The sequence below is a fragment of the Corvus kubaryi genome, unplaced genomic scaffold, assembly GCF_017639235.1.
Source record: "Corvus kubaryi isolate FWS band 111438036 unplaced genomic scaffold, C.kubaryi_AGA036_p1.0 61892, whole genome shotgun sequence".
NCBI classification, from domain to species: Eukaryota; Metazoa; Chordata; class Aves; order Passeriformes; family Corvidae; genus Corvus; species Corvus kubaryi.
Window position 1 is genome coordinate 1 of NW_024581423.1, and position 16,003 is coordinate 16,003.

General features: G+C 51.8%; 2 long non-coding RNA genes across 3 annotated transcripts; one reads left to right on the forward strand and one right to left on the reverse strand.

The window, feature by feature from the left end:
* Nucleotides 1-3: 3 nt before the first annotated feature.
* Nucleotides 4-5,322, reverse strand: LOC121672405. Its single transcript, XR_006018864.1, has 3 exons — nucleotides 5,127-5,322; nucleotides 325-439; nucleotides 4-13 (listed from the first exon to the last, which is right to left on the reverse strand). It is a non-coding gene; the product is annotated as an uncharacterized LOC121672405 (long non-coding RNA).
* Nucleotides 5,323-5,392: 70 nt separating this feature from the next.
* Nucleotides 5,393-13,526, forward strand: LOC121672406. Of its 2 annotated transcripts, none has more exons than XR_006018866.1 (2): nucleotides 5,393-5,669; nucleotides 10,043-13,526. It is a non-coding gene; the product is annotated as an uncharacterized LOC121672406 (long non-coding RNA). The 2 variants fall into 2 exon arrangements; XR_006018865.1 differs by having other exon boundaries at nucleotides 10,101-13,526.
* Nucleotides 13,527-16,003: the final 2,477 nt, after the last annotated feature.

Below are 16,003 nucleotides of genomic sequence, written 5' to 3' on the forward strand. Positions count from 1 at the left end.
GTGCCTCCCTCTGCTCCGGCCGTGCCGCAGGCGAGCAGAGGGAGCTGTGGGAGCCCAGCACGAGGTGAGAGGACGCGTGTGGAAATGCTGGAAGGAACTCAGGAATCTGACCAGCTGCTGCTCTCGTTTCAGAGAGCCATTTCCCAGTTTGTCTCTCCCGCTGCCGCAAAATGAAAACGATGAATGCCAACGCAGCACTGCATGGAGCTGTTCGTGTAGATGCAGGTAACTGAGGGCTAGGCAATCGCTGGACAGGCTCTAACAGAGTGCTCTGGAGCGCAGTCACGGAGCGCTGACCAACGGCTGCTGGAAGAACTCTAACACTCACCTTTTTGTTTCAAGCTGTTTTCCAGTGTGATGAAGTTTTCGTAGAATATAAAGTAAATTTGAGAATAATTGTTGTCAAAAAATTGCTTCAGGTCACTTCCATCCACGATATCTGAAAAGAGGAACAAACAGAGCAATTACACAAGAGCAGAAGGACAAGAATTTCAGGCATTCTGCAAATTTAGCATGAGAGAACGAAATAAATGCAATACAAAACTATTTTAGTGACTCCACAGAGTATTCTGTACTAAATTGTGGGTCCATCCTCGCAAGTGAAGAGGAGTTTCACTGAATTTATGAGAGTCTGTGGTGGGGCTTTGGTTCGTTTGCTTTCCAGTTTAAAAAAAAAAAAGAAAAAGAAAAAGAAAAAAAATTTTTAATGGGGTGAGTCTTACAAAACAAGCAGGTTACTGCTGGAGAAAAACTCCAGCAAAGACTTTTGGGATGCAAATTCAGTTCTTACATTCATCTGGCAAGCAGATCAAACCAGAAAACAGCATATTCCCAATTCATTTCTTAGAATAACAGCAACACAAGCACGTGCCACTTTCCTAAGTGCTAACCTGGGTCCGAAATTTGAAATAAGTTCCTTTTCCACCAAGAAAAAGGTCCAGTGTTTTCTAAGCCTGACACTGGCCAAACACACGTGAATTTCCTCCCTTTGGTCTTTACTGCAACTGATTTGGTCAAGGGAAGTCAGGTGATTTCACCCGGAAGCGGGTGGAGGGCAGAAATTAACATCGTGTCTGCTCATTGAAGCCTCACCTTGCAAGAAACCTGTTCATTACCCAAAATAAAGCTGATTCCAGCAAGAAGGCTCAATAACATCCCACGACTACAGAAGACAGAATAACTTTAGCCCTAGACAGCTTGATTTTTATTTAAATTAATACCTTTCCAGCAGTAAGGCTTTGCTTGGCTGCTTGCACTATGGAAACAATTAGTGCAGGGAAACTCTTTAACGTGGTATTTGTTTCCTACAAACTACCGGTCTTGAATTTGCAAGCTAAGTGCAATTATTCCTCTCCATGAATGCGTCCTGTTAAACACAACTCCGGGGGAAAACAAGGCTTTCATTTACAGGGGTTTCATATGAGGGAATGAGGTCATTAAAATCTAAACAAAAAGGAAACTTTCCCTCTGAACTGCGAAGGGAGGAGAAAGGAACTGCCTCACCAAGAAAGCAAATTCTCCTTTTTTCTAAAAGTGGTATCTCAGCGGTGACTCACGGGTGAGTCTGGTGTGAGCTGCATCCCTACAGCCACAGCCCTTTCTTACTGATGTGTTTCACTTGTCGCAGGGGACGGCTCATTCCTGCCTCTCAAATGGGAAACATCAGGGAAAGTTTCCTGCTCTATTTATCCCTGGAGACAACAAGATAAAAACCCCTGACTTGGGGGAAATGCACCGGCTGAAGGGGTATTTATAAGCACCCAAGGAAGCGGGGCAGCAAGCTTGGGGCTGAACTGCGGGAATTCGGGGTCGTGTTTATGTTTACTCACAAACAGCTCTCAGGTTACCACAGCTGCGCACAGGCACCCGGCCCTCCCGCCGCAGGCAAGCGCCAGCAGCCATCCCAAACCCGAACGGGACGAGCCCGCGGTTCTGGCCAACACCTGACAGCAGCTGCTGCGGCAACGCTCGGGGAAGAGCCGGGCGTTCCGAGGGTCACCTCCGGTTCCTTCTGTACAAGCAGGACGTGTTGGCTCCCTGGAAAACTGTCAGTCACGCTGACTTGCCTTACTATTAAATTTAAAATCTGGAGCAACAAACTATTCGGGTACCACTCAGTGAGGACCTGAGGCTGCTGCCGAACTCTCATGGCTCTTCCTCATCTTAAAACACAAAATCCAGAGGGGACAAGAAGCCTGTCCTTAGCACACGGCCTTGCCCTTCATTTTCCTGTTAAGTCACAAATGTTGTCACAGTCACCTGTTAGAAATCATCCCTTAATGCCGTGAACTTCCAAAGTCACTTGACTTTATGCTACTTCTTCAAAGCTCCCTTAATCCTCGAGTACTTGAAAAATTAAAGGAGATCAAGAGAATTTCGCAGCCACACCCTGGTTAACGATAAAACTTTTACGACCAGCCTCACCCCAGAAATAACATGCAATTCTTACTTATCTCCAGGAGAAGTATGTCAGCACGAAGCAGACCGTCACCAAAGCACCCCTCCAACGGGAACAGCTTCCAAAATAACATTAACACCTCCAATTTCACACGAGCACTACGGAACAACACCAGCTCTGAATTCAGCAGGAAGTCTGCACACATCCCCTTTTGAGTGTCTCTAAATGAAAGTTTCCACCAAGCCAATATTACTCCTGCAGCTGTGCACAACTGCGAGGCCAAGCAGTGCCAGGACTGAAACCCCACTACTCTCCTTTGTTATCCCATTTCTGATGGAGGCAGTTCCAGGAAAAGCATGGGCTTTCCTGATAGGTATTTTTTAAAGACAAAGATCAAGGACTGCACTTGGTAACCTCACAAATTTCGTATTTTAACATAACTCGGTGTGTCTCCCATGTATTTGCCCACTGCTCAATGGGGAAAAGACTGAAAGCCCAGGACAAAGCAGCATCCCGCATCTGTTGGCAGCAGTACTCCTGACACCTGAGTATTCCAACTGGGCCCGAGGAGAAAACACTATTGAAAGAGATGCTTCCATTAAAAAAAGAAATTTTTTACCCAAGAATAGCCACAGAAAAAATTCTTAAGGCGCAGCGATCCATTCTTACACTACAAAAGTCCCACAGAAACCACCCTGGGAAAGAGCAGAGCTTTCATTTATGGCCAGTCCATGGGGAAGAGCCAAATCTGTACATCCCCACCACTCTTTATCAGGCCATTAGTTTTTAAGTCTATCTTTAAAAAAAAACAAAACAAAGGCCACACTACTGGCACTTCCACAAACTGTATTTAGACCTTTACTAACTTTACAGAACTTCTGGCCCCAAGTACATCTCCACAGCAACAGAAAAATAAGGGAAACGTTCTGGTCATTTCTCAAACACAAATGAACATCCACTTTTGAGTCCTGTTGTTCTTCTGGGTAGTGTTTTGGCCTGCCACGTGGCCAGAGCACCCCATAGAGCAGGAGCTCAGATCCCAAAGGCCGCTCGAGGCCTGAGAGACATTATAAGCAGCACCAGCTTAGGTGGAATCTTTTATTTCAGTTCGGGCACTGGACAAACTTACACCCATGCCAGTAAGGGACCTGACGCAATCCACAGCTCACACGAGCCCTTATTTACGGAACTACACATTCCTTTTGCTCATCCCTCCCCTACGATCATCTTCCCTCTCATCTGTATCCTCCTGCACCAGCGGGATCACAGAAGAGTAACTGACATTTTGTTTACAATTAAAGTCCTGTGATTTAAAACCAACAAAGGAAGAGGAGCTGGCAGCCCCTAAGGAAACACAAGAGCAGGAGCAGCTCTTTGGGGAACACGGGGCACTGTGGCCCGAGTGAAGCAGCAGGAGTAACACACACACACACACACATTCCTACCCCTGGCCAGGGCAAGGTGAGAGGGGACAAGGGGAAAAAAAAAAAAACCCAACTCCTTTTGAGCTTTTATAAAAAAGCTTTGTTTTTCTTAAATACCAGAAAGGTTCTTCCCATGTGTTGCTTCATTTTCCACGCTGAACAGAAACACGGAAGACACTCTGGCAAGGGTATTTATCAAGACGGCATCTTCCAAAAGCCACTCCCATGCTACCTCAAATGTTGACACAGGCACTGCAAAGAGCAGATACCCGGGGACCGTACCCAGAGCTGCTCGGACAGTGCCCGCACTGACCAGCCAGGCAGCTGGACACAGCACAGCCCCAGGCAGCCCCGTGGCTCCGCAACACCCTTCACCGTAAACCAGCGCCCGCAAGCACCTTTAATTAAAGAGTCACCAGACGCAACAGCGTGACACCAGGCCGGATCCGCCCGGCACTTTGCTCCCTGACCAGCTGCCCCCCATCAGCTCCCGAAGCGCAGCAGATCGCAAGGAACAACTGCGGCACGCCAGCGATGATCCCTCGCACCTGGAACAAACCGGCGTCACCCGGGAGCCAAGCGGACTGACCGGCCACAGCCTCTCCCCTCAGCAGAGCCTGCTGCTGCTGCATTTCAACAGCGAACACGAGGCCACCCAGACCCTCCCGAACCACAGCTCGCAGCTGAAACACATCAGCGGCTTTCCACCCCCAGAGGGACCGCAGCTGAAACTCCACCACGATGAGGGTGAAAGGCTTCACCTGCAAGGCGCCCCGAGACGCGTCCAACCTGACCCCAAACACGGAGTCACCACAAAACACCATACCGTGACTTCTCTTAGAGTTTAAACCACCAACAAAGAGCCCCGAGTCGATGTTGCCGACAAGAGCAGGGCTCCTGCGAGCGCATCTCCGAACCTGACCGGGGATGTGAGTTTCCCCGCGGTCCCGCCCCCAGCCCACCGTGCCGTACCCGAGCACCGGGACACCGGCAAACGCGACTTTCCCAGGGCACCGCGCACCCCAAACTTTCTCCCGCAGCCCTCGGGAAGGACACGCACCGCTGCCTCTGCAAGGGAGAGAGCCCGGGGAGCCCGCCGAGCTGCTCGGGAGCCTGGGGCTCCCCGGGCAGGAGAGGCTCTCTGTCCCCACCCAGCACGGAGAGCTGTTACGGCCCGGGTTCACTGGTGTCGCGCCCGGACACCGCAGCGGAGGGCGAGCAGCGCCCGCGGCTCCGCCCGGGCACCCCACGAGGGGGCTCAGGGCCCCGGGGCCGCGTCCCCCCGCGCCCCCTCCCCCGCTCACCCAGCAGCGCGCGGAGGTGCTTCAGGCGGGTCAGCACGTCCCGCTTGGGGTCCAGCGCCTTCTGCGTGGATTTCCTGACATCGGCGTGGCTCTTCCTGGAGAACATCCCGGCGGAGCGGCGGGCAGGGATGCGGGGATGGAGCCGCGCCGGGAGCGCTCCCCGCGCGCCGCTCCCGCCCCCGCTCTGCGCCGCCGCTGCGCGGGGCGCGCCGGGAGCTGCGGCACCGCCCGCCCCGCGCTCTGACGTCACGGCGGCGTGGCGCTGACGTCACCGCGGCTGCCGGGAGCCGCGCCCCGGGACCCCCGGGAACCCTCGGGAACCCTCGGGAACCCCCGGCCCCGCCAGTGCCAGCCCCGGGCCGGTCTCCCCGGGCACCGCGCAGGGACGGCGGGACCCCGCAGTGCCGGGGGGCGCAGGGGACAGCCCGGCCCCGTGCGGCTCCAGGGACCCCCGAGAGGCGAACCGGAGAATCCCGGGAGAGCCGCGGGAATGCCCGGGGCAGGGCAGCTGGGATGGAGGCGCCGTGGGGAGCTGGCTCCTAGGTAGGCTCTTGCTTTATCACGGAATCACAGAACCGCAGATTTGGGTTGGACGGACCTTAAATCCCACCCAGTGCCACCCCCTGCCCTGGGCAGGGGCACCTTCCGCTGTCCCAGGCTGCTCCGAGCCCCAGTGCCCAGCCTGGCCTCGGACACTGCCAGGGATCCAGAGGCAGCTGCAGCTTCCCTGAGCAGCCTGTGCCAGGGCCTGCCCGCCCACCCAGGGAAAAAATTCTCCCCGATATTCAGTGCAAGTCTCCATGGGAAAACATTCAGGTTCTGAATAACTGCTTGCACTGTAAGTATATAAATAATACGTGCTGTCTTTACACACGGGGAAGGTAAAAGACAGAGCAGGCTCATAGTTACGCAGCACAAGCACCAGCCATCCCTGAAGCAGCAGCCAGCAGGGTTTCAGTTAAAGGCCCTCGGCTGCTCTCGGTAAAATTCCCGGGTAAAACAGTAAACTCTAGTAAGTTTCAAAGGAGGCTGTCGTCCTAAGAAAGAAAAGAACGTGTGCCAGGGAAATGACTTGCGTTTCTACTCCCCGGTTTTTAACAAAATTACTTAAAAATCAGTCTACGCATCACATGGAAATTATTTGTTGAGCGGCGAATCGGCATAGAGAATAAAATGTCACAAGAACTACTGTTGTTAGAAGCAGAAAACACACCACTGCCACATCTCACTTCCTCTGAGCCCTCGCAGGGATCGTTTCTGCTGCAGAGGCCTGAGGTCACCAGAGCAAGAGGTCAACAAGCCATAAACAGGTCCCACTGGGGAAGGGACAGTCCCAGCTCCTCCACCCCTGGGATGGCCACGTGCACGCGGGAGCAGGGGAAGGCTCTGGCTGGAGGTTACAGCGGATAAATAAAAGATAAAGAAGCAGGCATCGGGGGCTGTGGAGGAGGGGGCTGCAGGCAGAGCTCCCTACGCCCTGCTGGTGAGCGAGGCACAGCTTCCCCCTCTGCAGCACAGCTGGATTCTGGAAGGGGCGCAGCTGGCCCAGCCCCTGTGCTAAGAAGGAAGTAGTCGCTTGCTGGAGTGAGGGAGATGGATAGTGATGATGCACGGTGCTGAAAATGAAAAAACCCATTAATCCCTTTTCTCGCACAGAAAGGCTGAACACCCTGGAGTCAGCCACAGAAAATTCACAGCTGTCCCCCGCCTTGGAGCCCAGCTCAGGCTTGTGGTAATTCCTACTGCCTGTTCCTCCTGTCGCACCGTGACACGCCATCTCCTTCTGGAGCAGCTATCATTCTGCAGCAATTGTCTACAGTTTGGGGTCATGTGGTGCAATCTTCCTGAGAAGAGCCAATCGGGCTGTTCTGGCTGTCCCCTTCCATTGCCACAAATGGATTTGTGCAGTTGGCTGGGAAAGCACGTGGCTAAAGTCTTGCCTTGCTCTCGTTTATTCTTTTACCCTTCCCTTTTATTTTAATTGAGTTACAAAACGAACAACTTCCAGTTTGTGTCTCCTGGTGGTTTCAGATTGTTCCATGTTTTTGTCGTGTCCTGCTTTGCTAAAAAAGGAACCCTTGCAGGTTCAGGAATTGTGATGTCTGATAACTTGTGTGATAACCAGGGGAGCGTTGTGGTGCTTAGCACCAAACCACGTAGCTTTAGGCACTCGCTGGTTTGAAGTGTGCCAGAAATTCTGCCTGTGGAAAGCTCCAGGGAATACAGATGCCATGCCTGGAATCACAGTGCTCTAGGACAGCCCTTGCTCTCCCTTTTAGTTCACTTATCATCAAATGCAACTTTTCAAATGATTCACTTAGGAGCTGACGTAGGGTAGCACAAGCCAGAGGTGCCAGTAAACCTTCAGCGGTGACTTCAGCCTGTGCAGGAGAAAAATCCTGTGACTTGTGTTTTCTGACAATATAGCATTTACCATTTCCCAGAAAGTCAGATGATGCATTTCCGAAAGCCGGTGCTTAAGGCAGAATAATTTCCTGAAAGAGATTTGGTCATTCAGCTTTCAGGATCTGAGGTAAAATCTATATAAAGCAGTCCCGTAAGGGGACAAAGCAGTAATCACTTATGGCAGAACCGGACTGTTGAAGGTCCCAGCACGGTGTAGTGTCCTGGGTGAGGTGACCACGCCAGCACAGGCATGGCAGCACTGAGCAGGGATTTGGCATTCCTTAGGAAAACCCCTCCTTGTGCAGGAGCCTGCCTGCCTGCCTGCCTGGGTCCACGGGAGGAAGAGCAGTGTCCCGTCAGTCCGGGGGAGATTTCTGGGGTGTCACAGCCCAGCCGAGACTCCCCTGAGCAAAGGGAAGTGCTGACCTTGCAGAGGCTGTCCCCGCAGAGCCCGCCCTGCCAGGCTGCTGGCACTGCCCTCCGGGCTGCTCCTACCGGAGTTGCTATTTCAGGCGTTGCCTTAAGCAGTGCAGGTGAGGGGCAGTGCACTCCCAATCCAAAATAGAGCGGCCTGAATTATTCATATGCATTTGCACCACGGGCCAGCACGCTATCCCTGAATTGCATGGCTCGGCCCTTCCTTCCCCCCCGGCCCCATCCTGGGAAGCGGCCTGGTGCTGCGGGGTTCGTGGAGTTTGTGGGAAGGTGACACCGGCTGCCACCTGAATTTCACTGGACCTGATGAACAGGCAGGGTTGCTTTTCCCGGGGAGTCTGAAATTTTAATGGCAGAGATTAAATTACGGAACTTCTCCGCTGACTCGTGTCAATATAACACTTCATACTGGGGCCAGGAAAAAAGGTGGGGGAAAAGTAAATACAGGAGGACTTGCCTCCTGGACAGCCTGCAGGTGAGATAATGGCTTCCTTAGCAGGGAATGCCTGTACTGACTTTCCGTCCTTCAAACCAAATGCTTCAAGTTGTGTTTAGAAAGTTGGTTTTGTGTCCTCTTGCATATCCTTGGTCCAACACATCCATTAAGGCACCAGAGCTTCTTATTCCTCACTTGATGCTTCCTGGCACAGCTGCAGGGGCTTGGCAGAGCTCTGGTGCTGTGCCAGCGTGCTGCTGTGTAGGGAAACGAGGCTCTGCCCTCTCTGCCCTGGAATGACTAAGCATGTGGGAAAGATCTGGCTGTGATGGGTGATTTTCCTAACAGCGTTCCTATAGGGCACGCAGGCGTGGAGCCCCGCTCCTGCAAAACTCTGCTTCAGACTCCAGCCACACAGCAGGTGCTGGATTTCTGCTAAATGCCTGAGTTTCTCTGAGTCCGGGTCCTGCGACCTGCTGTCCATGGATCAGCTTCTGCAAATGTTTGGAATTTCACTGAGTTTATGGAAGCAAAGGTGCCTCGTCCATATAACCCTCACCGAGGAGCTCCCCAGCCCCTCTCATTTGGCACCTAAAGGGTTTCTCACTGTCCCTTGGCCTGTGGAGTTTTGTTTAGGAAAAACCTGACGGAAAATTTCCACCCGTTGCAGCATATAAGGCAGTCGGATGTCATTCTTGTAGTAAAAGTGAAAAAAAAAGAGTAAAATTTATAGTAAAAATGATAGACAGGAGAAATCCACTGTCAAAAAACCCCATCAGATTTCCTTCTGCCAGAATCTCCAACTGTGTAGAGAGGGAAAGGGAAGGACTTACGTCTACGGATGGAAAAAAGTCCAAAATAGAAAGAACAGGGATTGCATGTCCCCTGATACCTTCCAAAAGGAAACTGTACGGAGGATGTGGAAATTTCATGGAGTAAAAATATCACCGCGTAAGGAGAGCTCAGAGTGCCTTTGCGGAAGGTTGAACTGCACAAAGAGGTTTATGGCACGTTGTGCAAGCCCGTAACCTACTGCTCCGGCCAAGGTCTTTCCATGAGGAGGTGTTTCAGCTCGACTTGAGTCTGGGCTAAGAGATGGCTGACACGGTAAAAACAGGAAAATCATCCCTCTGCTTCCCCGCTCCTCGTGCCGCGGCACGGAGATAAAGTGCTGCTTGTCTCAACTGCACTAAATCCGAGATAAGTGTTGTTTACTTCGCCTCTCTCCAAGAGGAAAGGTCACTCGTGATCTCGGTGGAGCTGCAGCAATTTCCTCCTGGCACCATCCACCTCTGGCCCGGCAAGGCAGAGCCCCCTTCCCCTCCTTTGGGGACACTGTTAACCCCGTCCCTGCCGGGCGTGTCCCGCTGCCGTGCCCGGAGCTGGCTCCAGACATGCAGGCACAGTGTGTGGGGTCTGAAACAGCGCTGAGATGCTGACAGTCAGGCTCACAGAAACCTTCTGGTCCTAGGAAATGATGCACAGAGGGTGAAATAAGGGTCACTTGTTCCTGAAAGGTACAGGTGAAGGGTGCTGCCAGCTGCAGTTGGAGCCTTTGTTTTCCCCTTGTCCTCTCCTCGGCTGTCTTGGGTTTATATTGCCATCTATTTAACCTAAACTCTCTTTTTTTTTGACTCAGCATTACGTTCGTATTTTCATTTTCCTCTCCGCTTGTGCTGGCTCTTTATCACTAGGAGGAACAATAAATGAGGAAGGAAGCAGCTGACTGGGATCGCCCTTAAGCTGGGCTTTGTCAACATCCAGAATGACCACTCTGATTGTCTTAACCCTGAGTGATTGACAAACCAGGCTGTGTGGTATCTTCAGTTCTCCTTTTGAAGAGAAGATCTCAAATGCTTTTCGCACATGAGAGGGAGAACAAAAACCCCTTCAAAATGAGCCGGTGACACACAAAGCAACCGCTGGCCACCGGTGTTCCACACATTCTTCCTTCTTTTCTTGCTTTGCAAATGAACGACTGCAGAAAGCAGTGCAGTAATTACAGCCTGCAGAAATGGCTCGGGTTCTCCTCCACGGACAAGCATGACAAAAAACAACAAAAAATAATTTTTACCAACACAGCTGGTGTTCGGATGAAAATATGTGGTTAGCTTTGAAACGGTATTAAAAGAGAAATTTTAATTAACCTGTACCGCTGAGTCAGAAGATAATATCTGATGCATCTAACGGGCCTACTGACAAAATACGATAAAATAATTATTTGCAATTAGATATATGCATTACAGACAATGTTGTAATTAAAATGTACTTAATGTCACAGGAGGTCCCTTATTATCGAAATAATTTGTAGAAGGGCTGTGGAAACAATGTGATGATTTTCCATCCCTCTGGAAAAAAAAACCAACCAGAATTTGCCAAGAGCCCAAAACGTCTCTGGGTTTGGAGCAGACACCAGCACAGTCCAAGAGCCCGACTCCTTTCTCCCAGTGCCGAGTTCTGCTTGCCGCCGGGGCGGGCACAGGGCGCCCTTTCCTTGCCGCGCTTGTGCTCCTCGGTCGCCTGCCAGGAGATGTCCCCGTGCCGCCACGGGGCTCCAGCCGGGAGTGGATGCAGGCGGGTGGGAGGAGGGAGAGATGCCACAGGTGCTGCACTGTTCTTCCGTGGGGAAAATTTATCTCTTTGTTCCCTTACTTGCTTATTAGCCACAGCAAAAAGGAGCGGGGCTGATTCTTTTCCTACCACAGCCCTTCCAAAGCGCTCGGGCCACGAAAGGGCTCAAACCCAAGAGAAAATTAGATGTATTTTTACTTGCTTGATACTTCGCTTTTACATCTCTGGAGGAGTTAGAGTGAGGGCCTGACAAGCACAGCCCAGTAAATCTGGGGGGATTGCTCAGGCAGCCTCTGGGAGCCGGTCACCTTCGGAGCCACCTCTGCCTGAGCCTGAGCCAGTCCTTGCTGCTCCCAGGAAACGGTGCCAGTGCCAGCTGCCTGATCCAGGCCCTGACCTCATCGGCGCTAATGAAGGCTCTGGCAAACCTCTCCTCCTGATTAACATTTCCCTGTCGGAGCTGCTGCGCTGTAGTCAAGGGGTGGCTGGCTGTTTCTCAGGCCTTTTCTCACGGCCACGTTTCGGATTCGTGCCCCTGCACTTGGAAAACACCTCTGGACGTCGACAGAGGCTTTGCCTGAGCACAGAATGAAGAGCCAACCTCATCACCTTAAGGGTGCACCTTATCCCGGGGACACGTCCTTCTGGGAAGGGTAGGGAGCAGCCAACAGTGGCGTTAGCATTTCTTTATGGAAATAGATATTTCTTCAAACCATAAATAATAAGGAAAATTGCTGCAAAATGTGTTAAAGTGGAGGAATGGCTTGAGGAGAAAACACCTCCCAGTATATCATCAGCCGTGTCTTTATCTCCCTTACGCTTCTCCACTTCCCCGTTTTCAGAGAACAAAGAGAATGTGCCAGAGCTGCTTTGGGATTTCAATGAGAAATAATGAGAATTCATTGCTAATTAGAGCTCCAATTAAAAAAACCCTGATCTTTGCAGGGACACTGTTAATGAACTTGTAAATTGAAGCTGCAGACTGGCATCCCTATAAACATTCCCCGGGTTGATTCCGTGTGTGTGTGTGCGTGCAGGAGTGGTGAGCCAAGGTGCCCAGGACTATCCACGGCGCTTGGGAAGTGGGAGGTGCCGAGGCTTAACATGGGGAGCTGCTGAAGGCTAAACTGAAGGTTTAGATGACAGTGGCATTCTTCTCACAAAGTATTTGGCTCTGTGAAAAAGAAGAATGGCAATTTATTATGTATTTTTGATCGGCCCTAATCTAATCAGAAACCTCTTTATTTATTCATGTCGTACCCTGTTGAGCGTGGTGGACGGTCACAGGTACTCGGGGTACTCAGGTGTCACTGCAAACAGCCACGTGGTGGCCATCTGCACCTTTATCCGCTCCCAGGGCACTTGGATCAGGATAAAGGGCTGCCACAACCCTCCTGCACAGTGCATGGTGGCTTCCCACACAGCCTGGGCTGTGCGCTCCAGCTCCCGGGTTGGGAAAGGAGGGGCTGCAGAGAATTGAATGACAATGTCCAGCTTTTTGTCCAGCTGCTGGTTCAGGTAAAGGCAAGCAGAGCCAAACCTGGCCATGCTGGAAGTTCAGCAGCCACGGCAGCAAAGCCCCCTTTCCTGATCCTCCCTCCCTCGCTCTGGCGTTTGCAGGAGGTACATCCTGTTTTGTGCCAACCCTTATTTCCCCCTTCCCGGGAGAACAGCGTGAAGCCATGCGGGACAATTAGCAAGAGGGTGTAAGACACTCCTGAAACCTGATCAGAGGCTGGAGATGGCAAAAACCAGATAAAATTCATGTTGACGGTACAGATTTTCCGATGAACTTCCAATGAAACAGGAGCCCGCACAGTAGGTGGTGCTGGCGGGTGCCTCTGGAGATCAGCTACTCCAACTCCTTCTCAGGCAGGGACACTCAGAGCAAGGGAGCTCAGGACCGTGCCCGGTTGGCTTTGGAATGTGTCCAAGGATGGCGCCTGCACAGCCTCTGCAGACAGCGTGGGCCACCGAAAAGAAAGGGGGATTTGTATGCTCGAACAGAATTCTCTGCGTTGCAGTTGGAGTGTTTCCCTCTTTGAAGGAGGTTTGAAGAAAAGGTGCAGAGCGTTAGTTAGGGATGAAGCGCCACGTGAATATTGGGGGCGCGTGAGGGAAGTGAAACATTTCGTCCTTGTTCTGGTATTAATTTTTTCTGTTTCATCCAAATGCATAGATTTTGTTTCGGGAAGTGTCACAGCCGATGAGATCCATAATGGAGCCGTTCAGGGGCATCTTTGTGAACATGTACTTTTCCTACATATAAAAATGTACCTGAAATTTTGAAAGATGGAACACTCATTTGCCAATTTAAAAAGAAAATGGAGAGAACGAGAGAGAGAGGCTCGTGGAGTTCTAAATCTTCACAGAAAACAGATGGAAAAACACATGTACATTTAGAACGATGTTGACATTTCTGAAATCGGAGATACGGTGTTTTATCTAAATTACACCAAAGCCCTCCAAGATAATGTGCTGTGTAATAGCTGCAGTTCTAGGCACTATTTCATTTTCAATTTTCTGTACAAAAAGCGTGATTCTTATCCACAGTTCCAGTTCAGTGTTTGACAAATTATTAGCATGCGCTGCCCAGCTGCACCCCGTGTAGGGAAAGCTGCATTTGAGGGGAAGAGGCTGCAGTTTTGCCAGCATTCCTTGTTACCCGGAGAGGCGGCAGAGGGGGCAAAGCCCAGGGCTGGGGTTGGTGGTGCTCTGAAGGGCCCCAAAGCACCACAGAGCAGCAGAGAAGCCTGGGAGGCTGGGAGAAGACCCTCAGGAGCTACTCAGGAGCCTCTGGAGGGGTCACTTTGGTGTTTAAAGCAGGTCCTGCCACGTGCCCGTGTACCCCCAGTGCTGCTGGCTGCGAGTGCTCGTGCATGGCGTGTGCTGGGCTCATGTTACAGGGGTGTTTCCTTCTCCTTGGCAGCTGGAAAGGTATAAATCCCTTTGTCACCCGCTTGGCACCAGCGGTGGTGCCGCTGGCTGGGCCTGGTCTTCTCCTGGGGGTGACCCACCGTGAGCTCTGGAGAGTGGGACATGGGTGAACCTCACATGCGTGTGTCTGCAGGGCGTGGGAGGTGCCTGCAGTGCTGCTCTGACTCGGGGTTCCTGGTGCTGGGGGTGTGAGAGGTAAAACACCTACCTGCCTTCAGGGAGGGAGCTTCCTCCTTTCTTGTGGGTGTCCATGGGAACCAGCGTGTGCTGGAGCAGGACGCACCGGGAGGAGCAGTGGGATGGTCTGACCCCGCCGAGTGCCTTGGCCCGGCCCAACGCGCTGGTTTCCAGCACTACTTGACCAATATTCTAGAAAAGTTGAGCAATGTGGGGAAGTTATTTCCCCGCTCTGTGGGCTGAGGCACGTCTGCAGGTGTGCTCCGTGCCAGCGGTGCTGAGTAAGGGAACCTGGAGCCTGAGTCAGGAATTCTGTTTAATTCCCATGCAAAGAGCAAGGTACCCTGACGGAGCTGGCAAGGGGCTGCAAATAAGTTCGGTGACAGATGCCATGCTCTTATCTGAAAGGCAGGATTTCCACTCACATCTCCGGCTGTGAGGGGATGGAGAGCCTGCTCCCTCTGCAGGGAACTCCAGCTGCATGGATTTGTCCTCAGTGTAGAGGTAGGAAAACTCCTTTCTCCTGAGAAGCCTCTCTTGAGGTCCCAATGGATGAAATCTGGAAAGGTGTTATTTTTCGCACACATGCTGACGAGTAAGCGGTCCTCAGCAAGCCGTGGGTGCAGTCCCAGGGATGGAGGTGGAAGCTGGGGTCTGTGGAGTGGGAGCAGGAGACTGCAGCATAGCTTGTCATTAGCAGGGGAAGGAGGGTTTTCGTGACAACCGTAAAGCACCAAAATATAAATTAAACTCTGCTAGGAAATGAAATTCAGGGGACAGAAATAGTTTCCTTGGCAAGCCAAGAATAATGCTGGCAGCACTCGGACTGGTTGCTAAGTGAGGGGGCAGAGCAAGGGAAGGGTAGTGGTGGCTGTGATCATGGTTGCTGCCTTAACAAATATATGCATTAAAGGTAATAAGAGCCTGCTTTTAAACTACGCGGGATTTCTGTGTTTGGAAACACAGTGAGGCAACCAAGGGCCAGAAGAGCCTCGGTATGTGTCTCAGAGGTAATCTGTCTGGGGGCGAAATAAACGTGTCTGTTTCAGCTGGTCACCAGAATGAGTATGTATAAATGTCTAAAACGGTGCTGGCGTTTCTGGGCAAGGTTTAACTGGGTGCCTGTGCCCAGGCAATGGCAGCACAGCGGCAGGAGGGGCAGCTGTTACAAGGAGCAGCTCACTGCAGACGAGTGCAAGGGCAATGGCTTTCATTAATTCCTGCCTTTACACTGGGCCCTGATCCAGGCTTCCCTGGGGCGGAGGCAAAGCTTCCCGTGGACTGCAGCAGGTGTGGAGTTGAGCGCCGCGAAGGGCCCGCTGGAGGGGCAGAAGGAAGCGGGAACGGCAGTATTTTGGCCCTAGGTGTAAATGGTTTATGGTATTTATTTGTCTTCGTCAAACGTCAAGAGCCATGGCTGGAAAAGTGGGGCACATGTGCCGAGTAGTTACGGCAAATGCAGTGGCCACAGCTAATGCCAGCTTGCCCAAGTCTGGCTGTGTGCATCTTGGACTAGTGCAAGAGCCACGTCACTGCACAAAGCCGGGGCATAGCAGAGATGCTTCTGCAGTGGAAGTTGCTGACTAAATTAAGGAAGCTGCTATTTTGGGGCAGATATTCCTTTCAGTAAGCATGACAGGGCACAGATCCCTGCGACTTCCCTCGGAGCTGCAGTGCCTGCAGGAGCCATCCCTAGGAAAGCATGTTAAAGGTGTAGGTCCTTCTGAGCCTGCTTGGCTCACGAGCTTGGGTGCAAACTGGGAGTAAAAATACAACTGGTTCACTTGGGAAAGCTTCTCTGTCCCAGTGCGTGTCGTGATCTCTCTTTCATACACACCAGCCCAATTTTAAGGACAGGCTGTGCTAAAACATTCACAAAAGTAAAAAAAGGCAGGGGGAGAATCTCTGGGAAAAA